General features: G+C 41.0%; 1 protein-coding gene across 4 annotated transcripts in view; it reads left to right on the top strand.

Moving 5' to 3' along the window:
• bcas3 (BCAS3 microtubule associated cell migration factor) overlaps nucleotides 1-21,915 on the top strand; it is a 327,795-nt gene that overhangs the window by 215,869 nt on the left and 90,011 nt on the right. The gene's annotated exons all lie outside the window — the stretch shown is intronic.

Here is a 21,915-nt window from a genome sequence, read left to right on the forward strand (position 1 = left end):
TGTGTGTGTGTGTGTGTGTGTGTGTGTGTGTGTGTGTGTGTGTGTGTGTGTGTGTGTGTGTGTGTGTGTGTGTGTGCGTGTGCGTGTGTGTGTGTGTACTGGACAATTGAGGCGAAAGTTCAAATGGGACGCCGGGGTACAAAGTATCTGCCCGTCCAAAGTGTGTGTTTATATGAGTGCATTTGTTTTAGAATGCAAGTACAGAAATAGCTGTGTGTGTGATGAGGTCCCACTGTGCCGAGGCGAGTGTTTGTGTGTGTAACAATGCGTATGACTCTATCTTTAACAAAGGCATTTGCATGAGTGTCCTCCCAGTTGTGTTTCTAAATGTGTGGATATACCAGCCAGCTGTGACAAAGCACTGTGTGAGCCCTCTCTCTCACACATACACACACACTTGGAGGTTCAGACATTTTTGGCTGCAGGCTGTGCTGGCTCACCTACGGCCACTCCGGCCTGCTGAATGTTGCATAAGGCCCTGCCGCCTCATACATAGTGCATCAGCACAAACATGCCACCAGATGATATACATACTGCATTGGCACCTGCACCCGCCTTCCCTAACAAGCATTCAATCCATTTTTAATCAACACACATGCATTGGGATCACCGTTTGAGGACAGGAAAGTGAAAGTCGCTTGGTAAACACAGGTGTGCGTTGTTGTTTTTTTGCAACTGTTGTGTTTGTTGTCCTTTTGTATTTCCCTTTTGGCGCTCTACACTTTGGAGTTTGATGGATTTCTTTGTTATGTTACTACTAGGGATAACTTATTTTTAGGGACTGAGCTTGTATTTGCTAAGTAATATTTGTTTTTATATTTACAATAGATCAAATGATTCAAAGATTTGAAGTCTGTATTGTCATATAGCACTAAGCAACAGCTAGTTGTTGGCAATGAAGTCCCAGGCTCCTCAACCAGTGCAACATACAATATGCATAAGACATAAAAAGGAAAAATACATAAATGAGTAATATGAGAGTTGGTTATGGTGACCAACCTAGAGATAGCACGAGAGAGTAACGCCAATTTCCGCTGCTTTGCACAGCTTTTTCTTCTTTTTGCTACAATTGTTGTTGTTTTAGTATCCCACTCTATACTAACCATTTAGCACCAAATCGCAGACAGAAAGTTGAATCAAACATCATAGACGCTTTGCTACATGCAGAACAGGAGTTAAGTGTTTGCCTCGACTAAGTTGTGCAGTGACAACTAAATTAGCCTTCGATTGCAGAAGGGTTCCCACTGCATGCCCTTCTCAACCAGAACCATGTTGAGCTTGTCTAAGGTACCACGGCTTCCTCCCCAGTGGCTATCTTGTTTGGATTTGTATGTAGGCTTCACCACAGGTTTGTTTACATTGTGTCTCGTTCCCTACGGAGTAACACCGGCGATCAGCCTGCCAGCTGCTGTCAATCAAACACAGTCACGCCCCTCCAGGCAGCTGAAACAAAAAGTAGCATTTCTGATATTCCTCTAAAATACCTTTTTTTCTTCATTTAATAAGAACCAAAAACAATAAATATATACAGAATATTTAAAAAGTTTGTGTGGTCAACATTATTGACAACCAAAGACTAATACATTTGATTTTAGGACTTTAAGATATATAACTTAAATGTTACTCTGTATACATTGTGTTCTGCCAGAAGGTTATAGTTATTGACAGATTTTCTGATTGCTCCCAGCCTCCAGCTCCATCCCGTACTGACACTATTGCTGCTATCAGCTAACATCTCTTGCTCTCAGACAGTGACCTATCTAGCTTCCGCTTCATAGCTAGCCTGCTAACGGCAGTGGGGCCTTGCAAGTCTCCCCTGAACACAGAATCTTCTAAATGAAAACCATTCCCCTCCGCCTGTTTCCTGAGCTTTGCTCGGGGACAGGAGCCGTGGGGTCAGCAGCTGGTGGAGGATATGGCAATTGTTTATGAAAAAAAAAATGCTTTCTCAAGCCCACCAAAAACACACACTTGGGGGAAAAAAAGCCTCTGCCCCTGAACAGCCAACAGCTGGGAAGGGTTGGGAGTAGCCTGGAGGCTGGCAAGTCACCCCCTCCCCAGTCCAGATGGGGGAGGTTAGGCTGAGGCTAGTTGCGGCCCACGCCACCCCTTCCCTCTCTCCCCTCCACTTCCCAAACTTCCCATTCCCATTAAGGGGAGGCTGAAGATTGCGGAGGAAGGGAGAGAGGAAGAAAAGCAAAAGAGCATGACTGCTCTGTTTTTCACCCCCAACCCTCCCTCCGTCTTTAGCCTAATCAAATAAAGCAGGAAGCTTCCGAGACGGAAGAGGAGTGTTTATTGATATTTGCGTGAGCTCCTTCACCCCCTGTCCTGTCCCTGCTGTTTATTTTCTGTCCACCACTTCTGAAATGTATGATATTGTAAAGGTTTTCGCCTCATAAATCTTACCTAACTTAATGTTTGAAAACTGCTGACGCAAAAACGTTATGTTTCTTCCATCTTCTACAAGTATATCTTAAATCGAGCCACTGGGAAATTACACCCCAACTCAGCATCCGTTTCCAAAAAGTTATGACCGGTCAATTTAATGTATTGAGAGGTTGTCATACGAATATGAAATGAAATGGCCCTCAATATGAATTGATGACCCTCTCCATCTAAACCATTTGTTGGACACACTGGAGCCAAGAAAGCCTGTTGAGAGTATTGGGTTACCTTTCTATTGCATCTTTAAGACCTAATCCAAAAGTTGCATTTAAATGGAAAACTGTTTTGAGAACCATGAAGATCCCTTAATGTAGACCTGCTATGGAAGAGTGCGATGAAAGAAACTTGTAGATTGTAAAGGTGAGACAAATCCGGGGTTTCAAATCGGTTTGTTTTTAAAGTTTTGTCAGGCTAAGGCAGTATACTGAGCTGAATGGCAGTAAGTGTCCCCAATTGGACTTGAACATTTCTCAAGGATGTGACCCTGTTTCTTTGACCAATGTTGAAATAATAAACGTTGTGGTAAGGGTATCAAGCCAAGCCCCTGTCACTTCCTATGAAAGAACATAAGCACAGAATCTAGAAAGTCTTAAACTTTTATAAGATCATAAAAAACCCAAGAATAACCACTGGGTATTTTTACTGATGTATAAATCAGTCATCTAGTCATATTTAAAGGAAACCATATCCATTTCAAAGCATCATATTCTTTTACGAACTTTATTGTCATAAAATGTAGTGTCAAAACAGATTGTAGGTTATGATGCCAACGTGGGATGTCAGTTCTCCAACACCAGTACCCTGTAGTGGTCTCTTCAGAGTGCAGTGAACCCTTGTAAGGCACTGCTGAGAGGATCCCGTGTTTGAATGGCGTAGTGCTGAGAAGTTGCCTTGAGTAACAAAGGGAAGCTTTTTTCTTGAACTGCCACTATGAGAGCATGTCTTGTTATTCTCAATGGTCCTTTTGTTAGAGGTCATCGAGAGGCGACAGCTTGATTTCCCCTCGAGCCGTCCATGTGTGCGCAAGTGTGTGCGCACATGCCGCCGCTTTTCTGACATATCACTCGTTATATCATTGTGCGTAGACAGAGTGCAGTAATCCAAGCTTACCTGCAACCCTAAGGCTCACTGCTGACTGCTCACTGAAGGTCACAACTGATGACCTGTGGGGTCCAGGCCACATCAGGGTCCTGGGGTGCTGTTGTCTCTGAAGCATCCCAACAAACACACACCAGACAACTTCCTATTTACACCAGTCATGTAGTACAGGCCATTAGGGAAGGAAACCATGTGTAAACACACCCTATAAGCACATACTCAAAGAGTTGGATTTGTGTATATGGATGAACACATTTAGATTTATTGAAATATTTTAGATAGTGGTGCGGAAGAAACACCCAGATCTAAACTCACTTTTTATTTAAAATGACATCTGGTGATTTTTGTTTGCTATGTAAAAGCGTATATTTTCATTGTTAAAGTGACAAATAATACACGTGAACTAATGGCGTGTCACCCCATCTACAATTTTTCAAATGTGGATTACATTGGTGTTACAGTAGGAGTGAGGTATGGAACATGCAGAAAGAGCAGATGGGTTATTACAAAAAAGAAAACAAGAAAGATAGGAATAAGGAAAAACAAAAGAAGAGAAACAAATCAAATAAAGTTTGAATCAAAGAGGGGGTGAAAGAAAGGAAAGAGGGCTGAATGAAAGAAAGGAAGGGAGGTAGGATGGAGGGAAGGAGGACAAAATAAAGGGAAGTAAAGAGGGATTATAAAAGTAAAAATGAAAGGAGGGACGGGTAATAGAACAAATTAAAAGAAGGAAATAGTGATCTAAGAAAGACTAAATAATAGGTCGTGAATAAGGAAAGAAATAAAGAATGAAAGGAATTATGGAAGATTACAACTTATTTAGAGAAAGAATGAACGAAGCAAATGATAGAATCAAGCATTACGTTAAAAGTTGGGGAATAAAATATGACGGGGAGATCATGGGAAAAAGGAAATTCAGAAATGAAAACTGAGGAAAAAGGCATGGAAGCTTAAATGTCATTATACATGAATGCATATGACACACATGCACACACACATTATAGTGAAAGCCGTTTTCTAGGATGTAATTGAAGGGAGGGTGCGCTGAAAGGTCAGGAGTGTGTTGTTGGAGAGGCCTCAGCCAGCAGTCATCCAGCAGGGTCATCTGTGTGTTTATACCAGTGTGTGTCCAAAATAATCATGGCAATGCCATTCAGACCTTCGTTAAAAACACAAGCGTCAAAGTTTGATTAGATAAAAAATATTGTATTGATTCCGAATTGGGGAATTGTTACAGCAGCATGTATCTAAGGCAAATAATTGAATAAAATAGTTTTGTTTTTTTTAAAGAACAATATATACATATTAACAGGGATAAATATCCATAAACAATTGTAGTATTATTAAAACCATAATAGCAAAAATATAGTTTAAAACATAACCAGTAAATACTGTATACAAGTATATATATAGATATATAGATAGATACAACAATATGAACTGTTTTACACTTTTATGAAAATGTTGATAGCAATGCTATTAAATCATTTGTTAAATTAAATCAATATTTAATAAGATTAAATATAATTCGCTGATGATCCCATTTTGATTAACAAATGTTTAAAAGAATGAACAGTACATATATACATAGGAACAGTGGAAAGAATCTGTAAACAATACGATATAAAATATTGTTTATTATTAAAATGATAATAGCAATGGCATTCAGCCCTTTGTTGTGTCAATGTTTGATTAGAGTAGATTAAATATACTTCATTGATCCTAACTAACGTCACTTTAACTTATTCCGTACTTTATCATTTAGATGACCAAATATGTATATATGCTGACAGTTATTTTACTCTTATTTTTACTCATCTCCTATTTCATAGTATTTTATTATTATTTTAATTTATTTTCTTGATTTTATTTATTTTTGATTTTATTAATCTGTGTGAATATTTGCTGTCCTGTTTTTTCATGCTTACCCTGTTGCTGCTTTGTACAACTGAATTTCCCCACGGGGATTAATAAAGGTTCATCTTATCTTATCTTATCTTAAATAGTTTTAGTAACTAAAAAGGCATTACACATTAAAAATGAAATGTTCGTCCACAAAATCTGCTTTAACAACAAACACACACACACACAGGTGTAACTCTAGCCCTCCAGGTCCCCCTCTAAGCTGTGCTACCATCCCCTCAGCTATTAACATAATGTCAGAGCGACAAGGTCTCACCTCTAATGAGAAAAGCCAGGCAGCCATGCGAGTTAATTATCCTGCAGACATACACAGCCCTGCGCTGTCTCACACATCCAACACACTGCTCACCGCTCACTAACCCGCAGAGATGGCTGCTACTGTCTTAAACAGTGACACAGTCCTTTTTATACTGTAGTTTGACAGAAAATGACATTGAATTTAGCATCAAACTGAAAAAAAATCATCAATGAGACCCAAGATACTAATTAAATATAAAGGGAGAAATAAAGTGTTCCAGGGCTGGCAATAAGAGACTGGTAACACAAATCCTATGTAATGCCCATCATCACCTCGGGTCAGAAAAGAAGCAATGATCACAAACTGCCCCTAACTCCGGTAAAGAGCTATATCATCATTATCAGTTTGAACGTTTGGGGCATACAGCTTGTTACCTGCATTTAAAGAAAACAATGTAGAAAAGCTTGAAACTTGATATGCATGTTAAGCAACCTATTTTATGTCACTTGAATTTGAAAAATTATATTTATAATCATGCAGAAAGGCCCTTTAAAATGTGTTATATAATACAATATGTGTCTAGGAAATAATTTAGGAAATATTGCCGATTATACTAATAGTTTTTATTTAAGTAAGATTTTTTAAATAGTACCTTTACACTGCAGAATGTGTACTTTTACTGAAGTTTAAGGGTCTGTGTACTTCTCCCACCTCTAGTGCTGAGAAGATTTTCTTGCCGGTCAGAGTTGTTCACAATGACACGTTATTCTGAGTAATTGAACAAACCATTTAAATACTTACCCAGTCCTAATTGGTCAAGCAGGTAACTCCTGAAATCACTATAATCCAGTCAGTCTACGTCGGTAATTGTTTCAGGTGATATAATTATGTTGTTAAAAACCAAATGTTCCTAGTGTGCTAACAAACGAAGCAAATTAAATTACTTCACAAGCTGTTAAGGCGAACCTTACACGATGCTTGTTTAGTGGGAATTCTTGTGGAGTGATGCAAGGCGTGTGTGTGTTTGTGTGTGTGAATCAGCCTGTAAACAGACACCTATGAGCAGCTGGACTCTTGGCTCCAGCACAACTCCCTTGCAGAGCGGAGAGGAACTGTAGACCCACACACACATGCATACCGTGTGTGCATGCACCGACAAGCAGTACATCACCGCACACAAACATTCGTAAACACACAGATCCACACGACAACACACACTCTCACACAAACACATTTCCCTGGGCTCCCACAGGAGACAGACACTGCCGTGTTTACTGCCTCGCCGGAAACCTTCACAGGAAGAAGCGAGAGACATATCATTCTCCCTCTTTTTATAAACTTTTTTTTCTCTGTGTCTTCGGGACATCTCTACATCAACACTTGGGTCAGTTTATTTGTCCAAGGCAACGACTCAGCAGGCTTTATTGCTCTCCGAATCTAAATCAGGAGGGGGCGCAGGGGACACATTTCCGGAAGAACATGCCAGTGGACACACTCAGGAGAATGTAAACCGGGCCTGGAGCATAAGTGATAACAAATAAGAGATGTGCGCTAGCTGTGAGCCCTTGCACTCCAAATGTTTTTGTTTTTTAACTCTGAAGGACACCGAGGAATCTGGCTCGAGCTTCGGCCAGAAAAACACTCCAGAAGCTTCCGTCGTCCACTCTGTCTCTCCCTCAAGTGCCGACTTGTCCCGGCCTTCACACACTCTCAAGTTCTTTATATTTTCGAGTAGAGGTTGCATCAGTGGATTTGATTATTCCCTTGGAACGGAGGAAGGATTGGGTTTTACCCTGGGGCCAAGAAACAATAACTTTAACTTTTGCCAATTGGAAAAATTAAATCAAGTGTAGTTTTATGAATTAACAGGTAATTTAAACATTTATAATTTAAATATTGTCTTATTTTCAAATTAAATAATACAAGAAAAAGAAGATAGTTTTGACAAAAAAAAGCATGTGGCAAGATAAACCCCACTACATATAATATTCACAGTCTAATGTCAGTTATTTAGAATTTAATAATGCTTAATGGCTCATATTAGGCCAATGTGTGTCTCTTTATTCTAAGTATTTAATAAAAAACAAATGTTTTGGAGGATGGCTCAGGATTTAAAAAAAATAAGAATTGTATTTTTAAACTGATAATTAATTGCTTTGATCAGTCTTACCAACTGCATGCATACATTTTTTTTGTCAAAAATCAATGTTTATCCATTGATAAATGTTTCCAATAAAGTGTCCTTACGATCACATCTGGATATTTTACATCCAATGTCAATTTTATATTTCTTAGTTCTAATATTCCTAAAATTTGTTCTCATAAAATGTTTTCATTCAAATCAAGTTGCATTTGATATTTTTCTGACAATAAACAAAAAAAAGAACAAAAATGCAAATATTTTACTTTTTCACTTTTGTTCGATCCTAAAAGGTTAGCACTTTATACAGAAATCACACTGGCATCATGTAACCAAAACATATATTTTTAACTAACCCTAACCCTTGTGATGTCCAACAGTCATCAATGGAAACTACATTCCAAACATTAAGAGGATCTGAACATTATTGTGAACACATAAATGACTCCTTATACATAAATCAAACTTCTTCCAAACTCCTCACCTACAGTTTTTAACGGAGATAATATCACTAGTTTTCACATGTTTACCTTGTGTTTAATGGGTGGAATACCTCTTTAAAAACGACTCTTGTATTGTGTTAAAGTCAAAAGCTTTACCTAAACAGTTCTGGGTTAATTATACAGTGTCGCACTTACAGTTATCATTCAATCTTAATATTTTCACATTCCTCTTTTAATTTCTCATAATGCATGTTATCTGTCACATTTCACAATGCCAATGGCCTTAGCCAATATTTAATAGACAGACAACAGCTCTTCTCGGTAGTCTCCAGGCTGGACTAGCAGGACAGTAAATGGACACTGAGGGTGAAACAGGCCCAGAGCACAGTAAGGAGGACCTTGAACTCTTAGTTCACCCAAACTGGGCTTTAGAGGGCCGGCCAGAGCAGGGAAGACCCCCACACACGGCTCATTATACCCATGTACACACTGACTGTATCGTCACATTTATTTTCTATTTTGCAAAAAAAAATCTTGTAATAACATGTTTATTAATAGCAACATATCAACAATAAAGGAATACACAGTCCTATCAGGTTAAGTAGTGCAGGAATAAGTCCAAAACCCAGAAATTTGTTTGCAACAGTCAATGGTTTTTCTATGAGTTTTTGGTTAGATTCCTGAAATAAGGTCTGTGGTTAACACAAGCTTATGAAATGTGTAAGTTTCATTCTAAGAGATAAAATACTTCAGTAAATAACTCACAGCAGAGTGTCTGAATCTTTAATGTCTAAATACTACTAAAGTTATTCACACTGAACATTAGCCACTTTTAGCTTAGCAGCGGTGATGGGAAGTCATGTGACAATAGGCAGGTACTTGCTTTCAAGCAGAACAGGGCTGTTACGTCCCCAGCTCGCTTAGGGTAAAAGGGAAGCAACACGAAATCAGGTGTTCTTGGTAAGAGGTTGATTTTAATAATAAACTCAAAATAAAGATGATATAACCAAAAATACAGGTTCTTAAAACCAGCTATCTGTTCACAATAACGCTACACAAAACGAAGGCCACAGATTATCACAGTCATAGCACACTATGGGCAGTTCAGGCTAAAATAGTGAGGCGTCTCGCACAAGTTTGACGGCGTCACAAATCACAGAATACACACAAAACACACTTAAGCACACATCCTAACTAACCACTGTAGCGGAACTAGCACAGAGCTACACAGAACTGACACAGAACGTAAGGAGAGCACCGAGAGACGTCTGACACAGATTCAGACATCTCCTGTCTAACTGAGATGCACACACTCTTGTAAGTGTCCCCGGAAGGTGTGGGCAGGGATTGGTGAGGCGGGCCCGACCTGCTCCAATCCAGATCTTCGGTCACGCCTACCGGAGGAGGGACAGGAAACTGGCATCCAATGGCGTCCGGGCAACGGCACATCTCATATACATATAACATACACAGCTGAAAACAATCCCAGACAGGTTAACGAGCAGACAGCAGCAGCAGCAGCCGTGACACCCCCCCCCCCCTTAAGACACAAACTCACAGTTTTGTTAACCATGCTTACTACTAAACCTACCTAATAATTCTGAAGGACTCTAAAAGACTCGAAGGAAATCTCTACACACAATACACATAACGACCATGGTCGTAACAGGGCAAACAAACTTAGCGGGAGTGTTTTACGTGTTTGGTGTAATGACGTAAAACGGCCTGGACAAATTCTGTAGTCCTATTCAGCCACATGTTAACAACCATAGTTTTTCAGACACGTATACTCTTCAAAAATCAACAGTATTTAATGTCGTAAAACAAAACGTGATCCGTCTCTTCAATGTGTGTCAAACACAGACCTTATTTGGAGCTATTTTCCAAAATCCTATGGAGAAATTGCATTGCTTTTTGTCGAAGGAACCGGACGTGGTAAAAATGCTAACTTACTTACGGGTTTTAGGATGCATCACTGCGGTTCTCTATAGTTCCCGGAACTTAGTTCGCCGGAACTCTTTAGTTCCGGAACTATCTAGTAAATCGCGTTCACACCAGAATAAGTCCCTGAGGGAGGATTACGCAAATGAAGCCGCTGACGTCACTTCTTCTTCTAAAACTGGGTTTACTGGCAGGCCGCAAACAACTTCACGGCGTATACTGCCACCCGAAGTCCCGGAGTCCCCCGAAGTCCCGCGTAAATCGCCAGAAGCGCCGACACCTCGTCATCACTCCACCGCTCCCACGTTTTATTTTGTGTTGCCATAAGTTAGTCTCTCTCCGTTGGTGCGCTGGGCTAATGCGAGCAAATAAAATGGCGGCTTTACAAAACTTTTCAGAGTTTTACGGGCCGTGGTTGGCAATTCGCCCAGCCAATCAGAAATTGGAACCTTTTCCTCCCCAGGAAAGTACCACCTCTCTAGCAGGGACTGAACATGAGGGAAAAGTTCCCAAAAAACATCTAGTTCCAGATCTTTTTGGTGTGAACGCAAAATCCCAAGAACTATCGGAACTATTCCTGGGAAAAGTACTCCGGTGTGAAAGTGCCTTATGATGTCATTTGTTTATAGCATTACATTAGATATTACATTCAGTTTTATTTATGTTTTGGGTGTGAAAAACCTTTAAAACAGACCTATTATATGTACATATAGAGACAAACAGTAAATAATACCAAGAATATCAATAAACGTGTGTAAAATACAGTGAAGATGCTGCATTCACGTGAAAATCTCTCGATTGACAGACATTGTGTACTAACCAGAGTTTGGAAAAGGGACCACATTACTCCAGTTTTGGCTGCCTTACACTGGCTCCCTATAGAACACAGGAGAGAGTTTAAAATTATTCGAGAAGAAGAAGAAGACAATTCTTCTTCTCGCCTACAAAGCCCTTAATGGGCAGGCGCCATCTTACCTTAAAGAACTCATTATACCCTACTGTCCTATTAGGGCATTGCGTTCCTATAATGCACGTTTGTTGGTTGTTCCTAGAGTCTCTAAAAGCACAATGGAAGCCAGAGCCTTTTCTTATCAAGCTCCACTTTTGTGGAATCAACTTCCAGTTTGTGTTCAGGCGGCAGACAGCCTATCCGTTTTTAAGAGTACGCTTAAGACCTTCCTTTTTGATAAAGCTTATAGTTGATGAAATAATCTAATAAGAGTGCATTGATGTAGACAATGTTGTGCCTCTTCACCTATACATCTTAGTTCTTACTCTTTTTCCTTACTGATGGTATGTAATTTGGTTGTGTGTGTAGATGATGGAAGCAGGGAGAGGCATATACGTGCCTTGATCCCTGCCAAGTCGACACACAACTGTTGATTGGTTTCAGTGCCAGAAACACTTTTTAGGAGCAATGTGCTCATGGTATAGATGTGGCGCATACATCTTAGTTCCTACTCTTTTCCCTCAACCTATCCTAAGGGAGTGCATGTACGTAGACACGTTGTGCCTCTCCACCTATGTTCCTTATTTCTTACTTGCTACCCCTTTCCCTCAACCTATCCTAAGGGAGTGCATGTACGTAGACACGTTGTGCCTCTCCACCTATGTTCCTTATTTCTTACTTGCTACCCCTTTCCCTCAACCTATCCTAAGGGAGTCCATGTATGTGTAGACACGTTAGTTTTTCTGCTATAGGCTTAGACCAGGGGTGCCCAACCAGTCGATCAAGGGTAATTTAGGAGCGGCATTTCAAAACAGTGCACAAACGCTACGAGACGGAATTCCCTCCTAATTCTGCCCTACGCTCCCAAAAGGGGAGGGACCTGAAAGGACGGCTAAATGCACAGCAGTCCATTTTCACCAGGCCCAACAACAAGAGCAAGGCTGCTACCATAGCATCTTATCGTGTCAGTCACGTTCTTGCGAAACACATGAAGTCTTTCAAAGACGGCGAAGTTGTGAAAGAAGCATTCCTGGAGGCTGCCGACGTGCTTTTTGGGGACAGTAAAAATAACAGTAGCATTTCAACAGGTTTTTGATATAATAAAAACTCAAGTTAGATACCGTTATGTATAAGAATGCAAACTTACATTGATTATAGTCTATTATCAATTCAGGTTAAGAAACTAGTGTTGCTTGCATCCTATTTTAAAGGCATTTATTTGTATACTCTACTAAAATGCAACAAAAAAAGGGTTTGATTCTATTAATTTTGTCTTTTTTATTGCACTTTGGCAGCAGATTCCTGTAGCTTCAGATCTGAGTTGTCTTATTAGTAAGCCTAATTTATACTTTTGTAGCAACACTATTTTTATATAATGGCAAAGAAAGGGTTCAGAGTCTTTTCTTTTTTTCCTGTGTCATGTGGCAGCACTGTTCAATGTTTCTTGAAAACATTACCCACTGTAGTATGTGACGTGTGAATAAACACCAACTCCGTATCAACAACACTGTTGTGTAACTTCAGTTAAATACTTGTGTGTAGATTAGAAAGAGGTAAGATAAAGGATCTGCAGTATTTTATGAAGTATTAATCGTACAAAGGTCAGTTTTATACAAGTAGAAGTGGGTATTTACCTGGTAGTAGGCTGTCAGTAATGGCTACGCCTCTCTATTTGGACTGGTAGATCTCGGCAGACTGGCAACTTTAAAAGTAGCTCTCGGTTCAAAAAAGGTTGGGCACCCCTGCCTTAGATTGTCGGGGGACACCTTACTTCTTCCTTCTTCCTTCTGTCCGTCTGTACCTGTGTACTCTCATGTTCCGAATAACCCAGCTTCCCCCAAATTTCTTTTTGGTGTCTATCTACGCCGGGATCCTGAGTAGTGGCTGATCCTGTTGCTGCGGTCCTGTTTCCTGGATCCTTAATCATGTGTCCTGGATCCGGAGTACTGGATCATGAGTCCTGGATCCTTAGTCCTAAGTCCTGGATCCTGTGTCCTGGATCCTCTATCCTGAGTTCTGGATTTGAGTCCTGGACTTCGAGTCGTGGCTGAACCTATCACTGTGGTCCTGCCTGACTCTCATCATACTACTTCCCTGATGGCTCCCACAGGATTGTTGACATCCTCGTGGATTCATCTTCTTATTATAGACACATGCATTTCCAAACATTTGGTCTACCTATGCTGTAAAATATATTATCTCTTCGATTTACACACGGCATCTATTGCACGTCTGTCCGTCCTGGGAGAGGGATCCCTCCTCTGTTGCTCTCCCTGAGGTTTCTCCCATTTTTCCCTTTAAACTGTGGGTTTTCTCTAGAAGTTTTTCCTTGTACGATGTGAGGGTCTAAGGACAGAGGGTGTCGTATTGTCATACTGATATTCTGTACAAACTGTGAAGACCACTGAGACAAATGTAGCATTTGTGATATTGGGCTATATAAATAAACATTGATCATGATTGAATAACCGGTTATTATATATTATGTACATCATATCAGCATTTCGTCCATTCACACTTGCTCTCCATTTAGTAATAAAATGATCTTACGATATCTGAACAGCAGTGTTTTTCTATAAAACACGGACAACATGACCTCGTAGCCTCATTGACATCTATGTGACCCTTAATGCACAACACGCTTACTGCCTCTCCTTTTGTGTGAACCAGTGCTCCGGTAGTGTTGGAGGGGGGGGGGGGGAGGGTTCATGCCCCAGGGCCTGGCTGAACTTCCTGTGAAGGTGTAACGGATAAGCGAAGAGAGGGATGCTGGGAAAGGGCGAGGCCATGTGAGGAGATGAGAGTCTGAGCCTGGCTTAGACATCCTCCTTTCAGAATCTCCTGACATCCCTACCGGCTATCATATTGCTGTGGCTTTAACATATACACACACACTCTCACAAAACACACTTTTCCTTGCTCTTTTCTTCTCCGTGTCCCTGTTAAGATCCTGAGCGTTTCTTTCTGAGAGCAGAGACACTTAGTGCTGTCAGACCACTTGCAAAAGCTAGGGTCTTTTTCATTCTTTTTGGCTCTGGCGCGCATCAAAAGGAGTTGTTTAACACCGCCGTTGGCCACTGTGGGTTATGGCGAAGGACAGAATGGCCTGTATTTGTATTTGAAATAGAGAGATGAAAACATTGGTTGGTCAAACAGAACATAAGGCAATTGATGATTCAGACAGCAATTTAGCATGGAACTGGCAGAGGAACGAGGTCAGGATGGATTACCAGGTAACTATGTGGCTTTGATACCCAATCCCCCAGGAGATAAACTGCGTCTTGAAGCACATTTTCACAGTGGCAAATGGTGGTACAACAACTTTCCTTCAACTTTTCTCCAAAATACCTTTTTGCTTACATTGGGAAAGAGACGTCTGTACATCAGCAGATCGTTTTTTGTGGTAAACTAACTAACCAGTCTGAAGACTTGCCCTTATTAAAAATATGATGTCCTAAGAGTTGAAAAATGTGCCACGAGTTGAGAGTTATTGTCCCTCTCAATTCATTTAACTGAGCCAAGACCGGCCTTGACGGAGCACATTGGAGGCAGGGCACAAAAGTGCGCATGCTCTTCGGCCCCGCGTCCCCAAAAATCGGAGTATTTTTGGGCTCGAGAGTCAGGCCATGTTGGCCGCTGAGCAACTTTCATAAGAACGATTGGGGCCCTCATTCCAACGCAGTTTAAAGCTCACAGCAAGTCTCAAACCAACAAGTATAGTTAACTAGCAACCCAATAGTTTTGTTTTTTTAAACTCAATCAAACCTAAATCAGTCAAAACTGAATCAGAACTTGGTTGATGCTATTTTACTTCTGCAAAAAAGAAAAAATGCACATGATGGAGCACTATATATCAAACTTTTAAGGTTTTCAAAATAGTGACTGCTATTCTTTCATCTTTATTTTCAATCATTTCCCTTTACTGATGCCTGAGATTGAATCCTGCTCATGAATATTTGGAACGGGTCATCCCCTCTGTAAAAATACATATAAAAAGTGAACTGTTCATAACTAACTATTTCATGTTTTTATTCCTTTTTTCCATGTGGTGCTGACCTCCTGCCCTGATCTCATGATAACAGGTGAGTGCCACACTTTAGGCTTTTTGACAATGAACCACACTGTGCTCTCCCTCTGTCACACGCTCTCTCTCGGCCCCCTCCTCAGTTTCGGTGTCAGGCCCTCAACACTCCCACCAAGGGCCCCTCCATTCTCTCCCGACACCCTGTCATTATTTTTAATCAAATGCAATTACCACCACTCCGAGGACAATTGAGTTTTGTTGACTGTCCTTTTTCTGTTGCCCCTTGTCCCTGCCTTGAGCCTGCCCCCTTCCAGCCCACCACAACAACACACAAACACACACATAGACAAGGACTGTCCCGAACAAGAGTTTAAAGTCTAAAAGTCAGGCAGGCGTGAGAGCAAGAGAAGGAGGGGGGGTCGGGGATTGAAAACACACATTGTACTGTCCCGAATTCACCAACTTCATTTCAATATTAAGGAGGGAGGGGTGTATCGCTGCAGGAGGTGGAGAATCTGATTGAAGTGTTAAAGGAGACTTGTGTTAGAAGTGTGTTTCAGAGTGTGTGGTTTTGGCGTATCTTCTAGGCGTTCTTTTGGTTGGGAGGTGGGCGAAGCTTGGGGGGGTTGAGGGTTAAAAGACCGTGTGACGCTGTTGTGGGACGAGGCGTTGAACTGACCGCTTGTGTGTCGGGCAGAAAACAGATGCTCGTGCCAAAGGCATGCCTGCCTTTGTCTCTCCCGTCCCATTATGTTTGCACCACTGCAAAATATGATTTCAGATCACCCCAGAAGAAAGGGGAAGATGCATTGAGCGGGTGATGGTTGTATCTGTGTGTGCGTGTGAAGGGAGGGAGGTGAGGAGGAGGGACAGCTGCTGAATAGCCTCCTGTGTAGTAATCAGCAGGCTGAGCCCCCCAGGATGGGGGAAGAAGAGCGGGATAAAGACTGTAAGTGTTCTGAAGATGTGACCGCCACACCACCGCTTCTTTTGCCTTGTGGGCACTAGGAAAGAATTCACAGATCTGTCATCTGCCAGACATTACCCCAACTTCCCCTACCCCCACCTCCACCCTTATTCTTTCACACACACACACACTCACACACACACACACACACACACACATAACCCTGTTCCCTAGCCATCCTCAAGCTTCCTTCCTGTAACTTTGGGTGACCTCCACCCCAGACCAGACACACAATAACCTAGCGGATCCTTCAGTGGCCCCCCTCATGGTGTGAGAGGACTTAGCCTGTATCTCTTAAACTTATGACTCGCCTCAGGTGGACTGCACGTTTGTGTAAAAGAGAACAAGGTCAGGTTAGAAGCAATTGAGGATGCTCGCCCCGCTCAATGCACTCCAACAAGAACGCAATATAAACATGGCACACCAACTGGGTGGGGGAATTTCTCATGCATGGTTACTAACCAAACATGAAATGTTTATGTTGTCTGTGGATGGGAGGGTGTGTGGATATGGGCGCTCACGAAACACAAGGAACAAGGTTGACTCTGATCTGCATGTTGGTCCCCCGAAAATGTCATTTATTCTAGCATCACAGCAGGGCATTTTTTCTTTTGTTTTTACAAAGCGAGGGTAATCCCCAGTATGGTAGCACACTTGCAAATCGGAGACACAGAGAGAAAATTAAGCAAACTAAAAATGTTCACAATTTATTTGGTAGAAGAGACGAGAGTAGTTTGCTTACACCCCTAGAACACTTGCCTCTCTGACAGCATTTAAATGGGCCATATTGTGCTAATTTTCAGGTTTCATATTGTATGTCTCTACTGTGACATGTCTCCATGCTTTAATGTTCAAAAAGGTCTTTATTTGTATCATACTGCCTGTGCTGCAGCACCTCTTTTCTCCCTCTGTCTGAAACCAGAGCCCAGCCTGCTTTGATTGGCTAGCTGGCATACTTTGTTGTGATTGGTCAACCGCTTAGAGATGTCCTGCCCATTCATGTACAATTTGATATTTGTACTTAGTTGTGTAGGGCTTATCAATGTTGAGGTATGGTAGTATGGATATTTACACAACGTTTGGCTCCAACTATCCATATTGTTGGTTTTGGGTTAATTTGCACGTGATGATGAAAAGAAAAAAGGGGTAGGTGGAATTTGAATGATGTCAGACCCCAAACATCTCTTTTTGGGATATTTTCCTTTCTCAGAGACCGAGTTTTAGCATTGCTCCAGTGGCCGATAAATGACAAGATCCAGGGAGCCTTTGTTGGTCTTACTTCATTTAATTTGATTTCTTAATAAAAGACTAGAGGTAGTTCAGGCCAGAAATAGAGTGTGCACTGCCCAGCCCAGCCCACCCCACTGTTTACTTTGAGCCTGACATTAGCACCCAGCATACATATGTTAAGAGCCCTCTCAGAAAGTACAGTGTGTGGTCGAAGCAGGGGATTTGTTCAAATTAGGATCTTAAAGATCATGTAACATAAGTGGAAACAAATGTGGAAGCCTCTGCCATGTTATTCTTCCGTTGCTCCGCCAAAGCCTTCGTGACAGCTCGTGTCTCAACTACCGAGGAAAACTGGTGCAAAAAAAGTCGGAACTTTTTTTGTACAAAGCTCTGAGTTACACTCCAAGCTTGTTTTATAGGACACCTAGGATAAGTCTGGCTCTCAGGCCTCCATATTACAGCAACTGAGAGTGTGTAGGAGGGCCAAGTTATGCCTAATGCGCAATGTCCATTGAGTCGTCTGTTATGCATGGTAATGAATGGTGGTCAGAGAAACAGTGTCCTGTATCAAAGAGCTGAACTAACATGCCTTTCTCACGGAGCCGGAGAAGTGGCCTTTTGTCACGGCAGACGCCTGCTATCGACTCCCAGCATCTTGCAAAATATGCCCCATTGTTGGAGAAGGCCAACTCCGTTTACAACTCTGAACAGACAGCATTCCTGAAGTCAGCAACACAAACCCCTCCTCCTATGACTGTCAACAGTGACGACAATGAATTACATTTACCATTGTCAATGAGTAACCTTTTTGTGTAACTGTACTCATTTAAAAAATATATTTTAAGGTAATTTCTTTTGAATGTTTAACTCATTTTTAGAGAAGATATTAAACATATATGCCAACTCTCCAAAAGCATTTCTGAAGAGAAACTAAATGAAATTGATGGTGCCTTAGACTGAGACTAGGAGAACAATGTGAGATAAAATCATCATCATCAGATCCAAATAATGTTCTCAAATTTCTTCCATGAAACCCGCCTGTTACGATTTACATTTGTGACACATTGTTTATGTTGTCAGGTGAGGGTAAGATGGTTTTCCACAAAAATGATTACTATTTAAAGGACCTAGAGTATTGGTGTATTTGCAATGCATGGGTGATTATATGTAACAACCAAAGATACGATACAAAGACTTTCTTTTTTAATGTTCAAAGCTCAGAGATTGATTTGCTTTTTCCTCAATCAGTTACTCAAGCGAGAAAACCCAAAGTGTGCCCAATGAAATGAAGCTTTTGTGTACCAAGCAAGCAGCAACCACCAACCATTTCTAAATGGCCACCCTTACTCACGGTCGAAAAAACATTAGCTAGGTTGATCAAAACTACTTCTTGAGAAAAACTGTTGTTTTCATCAGAGTTCTCAGTAAACCTTTTCAGACCCAGCATCCAATAGTCACGGGAAAGACTAAATCCTAAAGGTCCTCCTAATTGGCTAATGTTTTAGCCATAGTCTCTGCTATCAGGTAACAGTATTGGGGAATCTTATTTGTTGTGATGTTTGTGCTGGAGCCACTTCATCCAAAACAGCACTCCGGTTAGAGAGTTGACACGGAGACAGGAAGTACAGTCGTTGGACTTTATATTAGCTTGGTTCTTACAATAGCTGTAGCAGTAGTGAATGAATGTAGAGTAGAGATAAATGAATGTAGAGTAGAGATGAATGAATGAAGAGTAGAGATGAATGAATGAAGAGTAGAGATGAATGAATGGTTTCTGCAAAATACACAGAAATAAGGTTCACATTACAATAACTAACCAGACTCTGGTTATTAATAATAAGCAACGGCGATACTAATTGTTGCTAAACACATTAGACACGTTGCAAACACACACATGGCTAATAAAGGCTAAGCTAGTATCTCATCCAGACACTATCACTGAATAGCTTAACTTAGCTAACTAGCTAGCATTAGCTCCATTTATGAACAACGTAGTAGCTAAAAACGGGACATCAATAGACTCATCAACACACTGACTCAGCAGGACACTATGCATACAATCTTATAACATTACCAACACTAAAGATCTGCATATATGCTCACATTCTTCACGAACGCATTCTCTCTTTGACGATGGTAATTATGCATGTGACGATGCCACCGCAATAATGTCCTATCATGAACGCACATCTGTAAACCAGTGGCATAGCCACCATAGGGCCAGGGTGGGCCCAGGCCCACCCAGTTTACTCATTGGCCCACCCTGAGAAAGCTTCGGTGTCATTTAAAAAAAAATAATAATAATAAAAAAATGTAATAATGTTATTATTATTATAAAAAAATGTATTCACCCATTGAGAATATCCAAGAATTCAAAGGCAGAGAGTTGCCTGCAAAATAAATGATGGCTCAAAGTTCACTAATGAACTTTGTTTGTTTTTTTAAAAAGCCAGACTCCAAGAAGAGCCCCCACTGCCCTCATCTAGCAGCGATCTATACGATCATTTTCTGATAACGATGAAATAGCCCCGCCTCCCTCTCCCCACCTCTCCTGCTGCTGGGCTGTCAGAAGAAAAAAAATGTTAAAGTAAACTCTGCCGCACGGTTCCCTCGTCCCTTGGAAGAGGCGGAGATGTCGGTGTTTTTCATCTGCTGGTGGACAGTCCGGAGAGATATACACAGGGTTGGGTTGTAACGGAATACATGTAACGGTGTTACGTAATCAGAATACAAAAATCAAGTGTATTCAGCTGGCGTTACATTTGAAAAACGAGTAATCTGATTACAGTTACTTTCGTAAACCTGAAGTGAATACATTTTGGAATACTTATTGGAATTATTGGTGGAAAAGTTTCCTCACAAAATGTAATATTCATTACCGGCAGAACTGTGTGCACACTGCACGGCGCTGCAGCATGTCTGTGAGCGAGAGAGAGAGATGCAGCGTGTCTGTGAGGCCCCGCCCCCGCACGCAGATGAGAGAGAGATCTCTTAAAAAATATATTGAAAGTTAGAAATGGAGATGGTTAGATAAAATGTGCAAGATAACATTTATGTAGCATTTATTTATTGTCGAAATGATGACATTTATAACGGGATAAAATCAAAGTGAATGGCCTGCTGCTGCTGAATGCATGGGGCAAGTGACTGGAAAAAGTTTTAAAAGTTATTACATCGTTTCAGATAATAATAAATAATAATGATAATTCATTCTATTTAGGGGCGCCTTTCAAAGCACCCAAGGACACCTGACAATTCATAACATAGTCCAAGGAAAGGTTTTAAGACAGTACAAAGAATGCAGTCCGGGTGATGTGTTTTATGTGTGGTGCAGATGAGAGAGCTGTCCAGAATGACACCAAGATGTTGTGTTTGTGCTCTTGATAAGCCATTAAAACAGTAAAATACGTGTCTCCTGTTCACCAAAACACACCCATCTGTTATGGAAAAAAAAAGTATTCCAAAAGTATTCTAAAAGTAATCTGCCACTGGTACCAGCGGGGATTGTTGTTAGCTTCTGATGCGTAGAAGAAAAATCTGGCCCACCCTATTTTTTACAGGCCCACCCTAAAGTACATTTCTGCCTACGCTACTGCTGTAAACCATGGTGTAAACAGCTCTAGGACCCGCAGCTGCGCTACTTTAGCTGTCTCTAAATGTGCCTGACTAAAACACGAACGATATAACGCAGATCAAGGAATTTACAACAAACAGACTTTGAGTTAGTTACTTCATCTTAATTAGCTAAAACTTTAGCTTGTGTCCTAAAGGTTGCTGTATTTGGTATCTCATCCATTAAAGTCCTCTCATGAATACAAATATAGTCTTGTAGATTATCTCCCTTTGCCATTACCATCCAGCAGAGAAAATAAGTTCAATAAGGTTCAATTTCAATCCTCTTCCCAGTCTGGAACATGCAGTGCTCAAGAAAAGACTTATATCTGTCCACAACCAAGGTCCGTAAACACTTAGAGAACCGAGAGATCTTTCGCCGCGAAAATGGTGGCAGTGAGAACAGGGCTTGGGGAAAACAGTTAGTTGAATCCATTTTAAAAGCCCTATCACCACCAACCCATCTACCATCCACTCTACTTTCACAGCGTTGGTAGTGTTGGAATGTTTTTCATCAGAAGGGGGCTATTTACTCGGCTCCAGCCAATGCATGAGGGTGTGTCTGTGAGTGTAAGAGACAGAAGTAAAGCTCAGGAAAGCATTTATTTATAGGTATCTGAAAGCTGTGGGGGCCTTAAAACTCTGGGATGTATTATGACGTGACTTTTGGAAAGCAAAAACAAAACCCTTTACCGCCAGATCCAGTTATTTCTGTCACTTAGGTTATCTCCCAATTGCACTCTATAAAATATGCGTTCTGACCATACCCATTGCCTACATTGTTAGTCACAATACTTTGTTTTTAAGGTGTCCAAAACGTATGCAGATGTCCAATGAAAGTATATGCCAAGAATCTCTGCCCTACTGGCAACTGTTAAAACACTAACTGTATTAGGAAACGT

The sequence above is a fragment of the Gymnodraco acuticeps genome, unplaced genomic scaffold (genome assembly GCF_902827175.1).
Source record: "Gymnodraco acuticeps unplaced genomic scaffold, fGymAcu1.1, whole genome shotgun sequence".
Classification (NCBI taxonomy): domain Eukaryota; kingdom Metazoa; phylum Chordata; class Actinopteri; order Perciformes; family Bathydraconidae; genus Gymnodraco; species Gymnodraco acuticeps.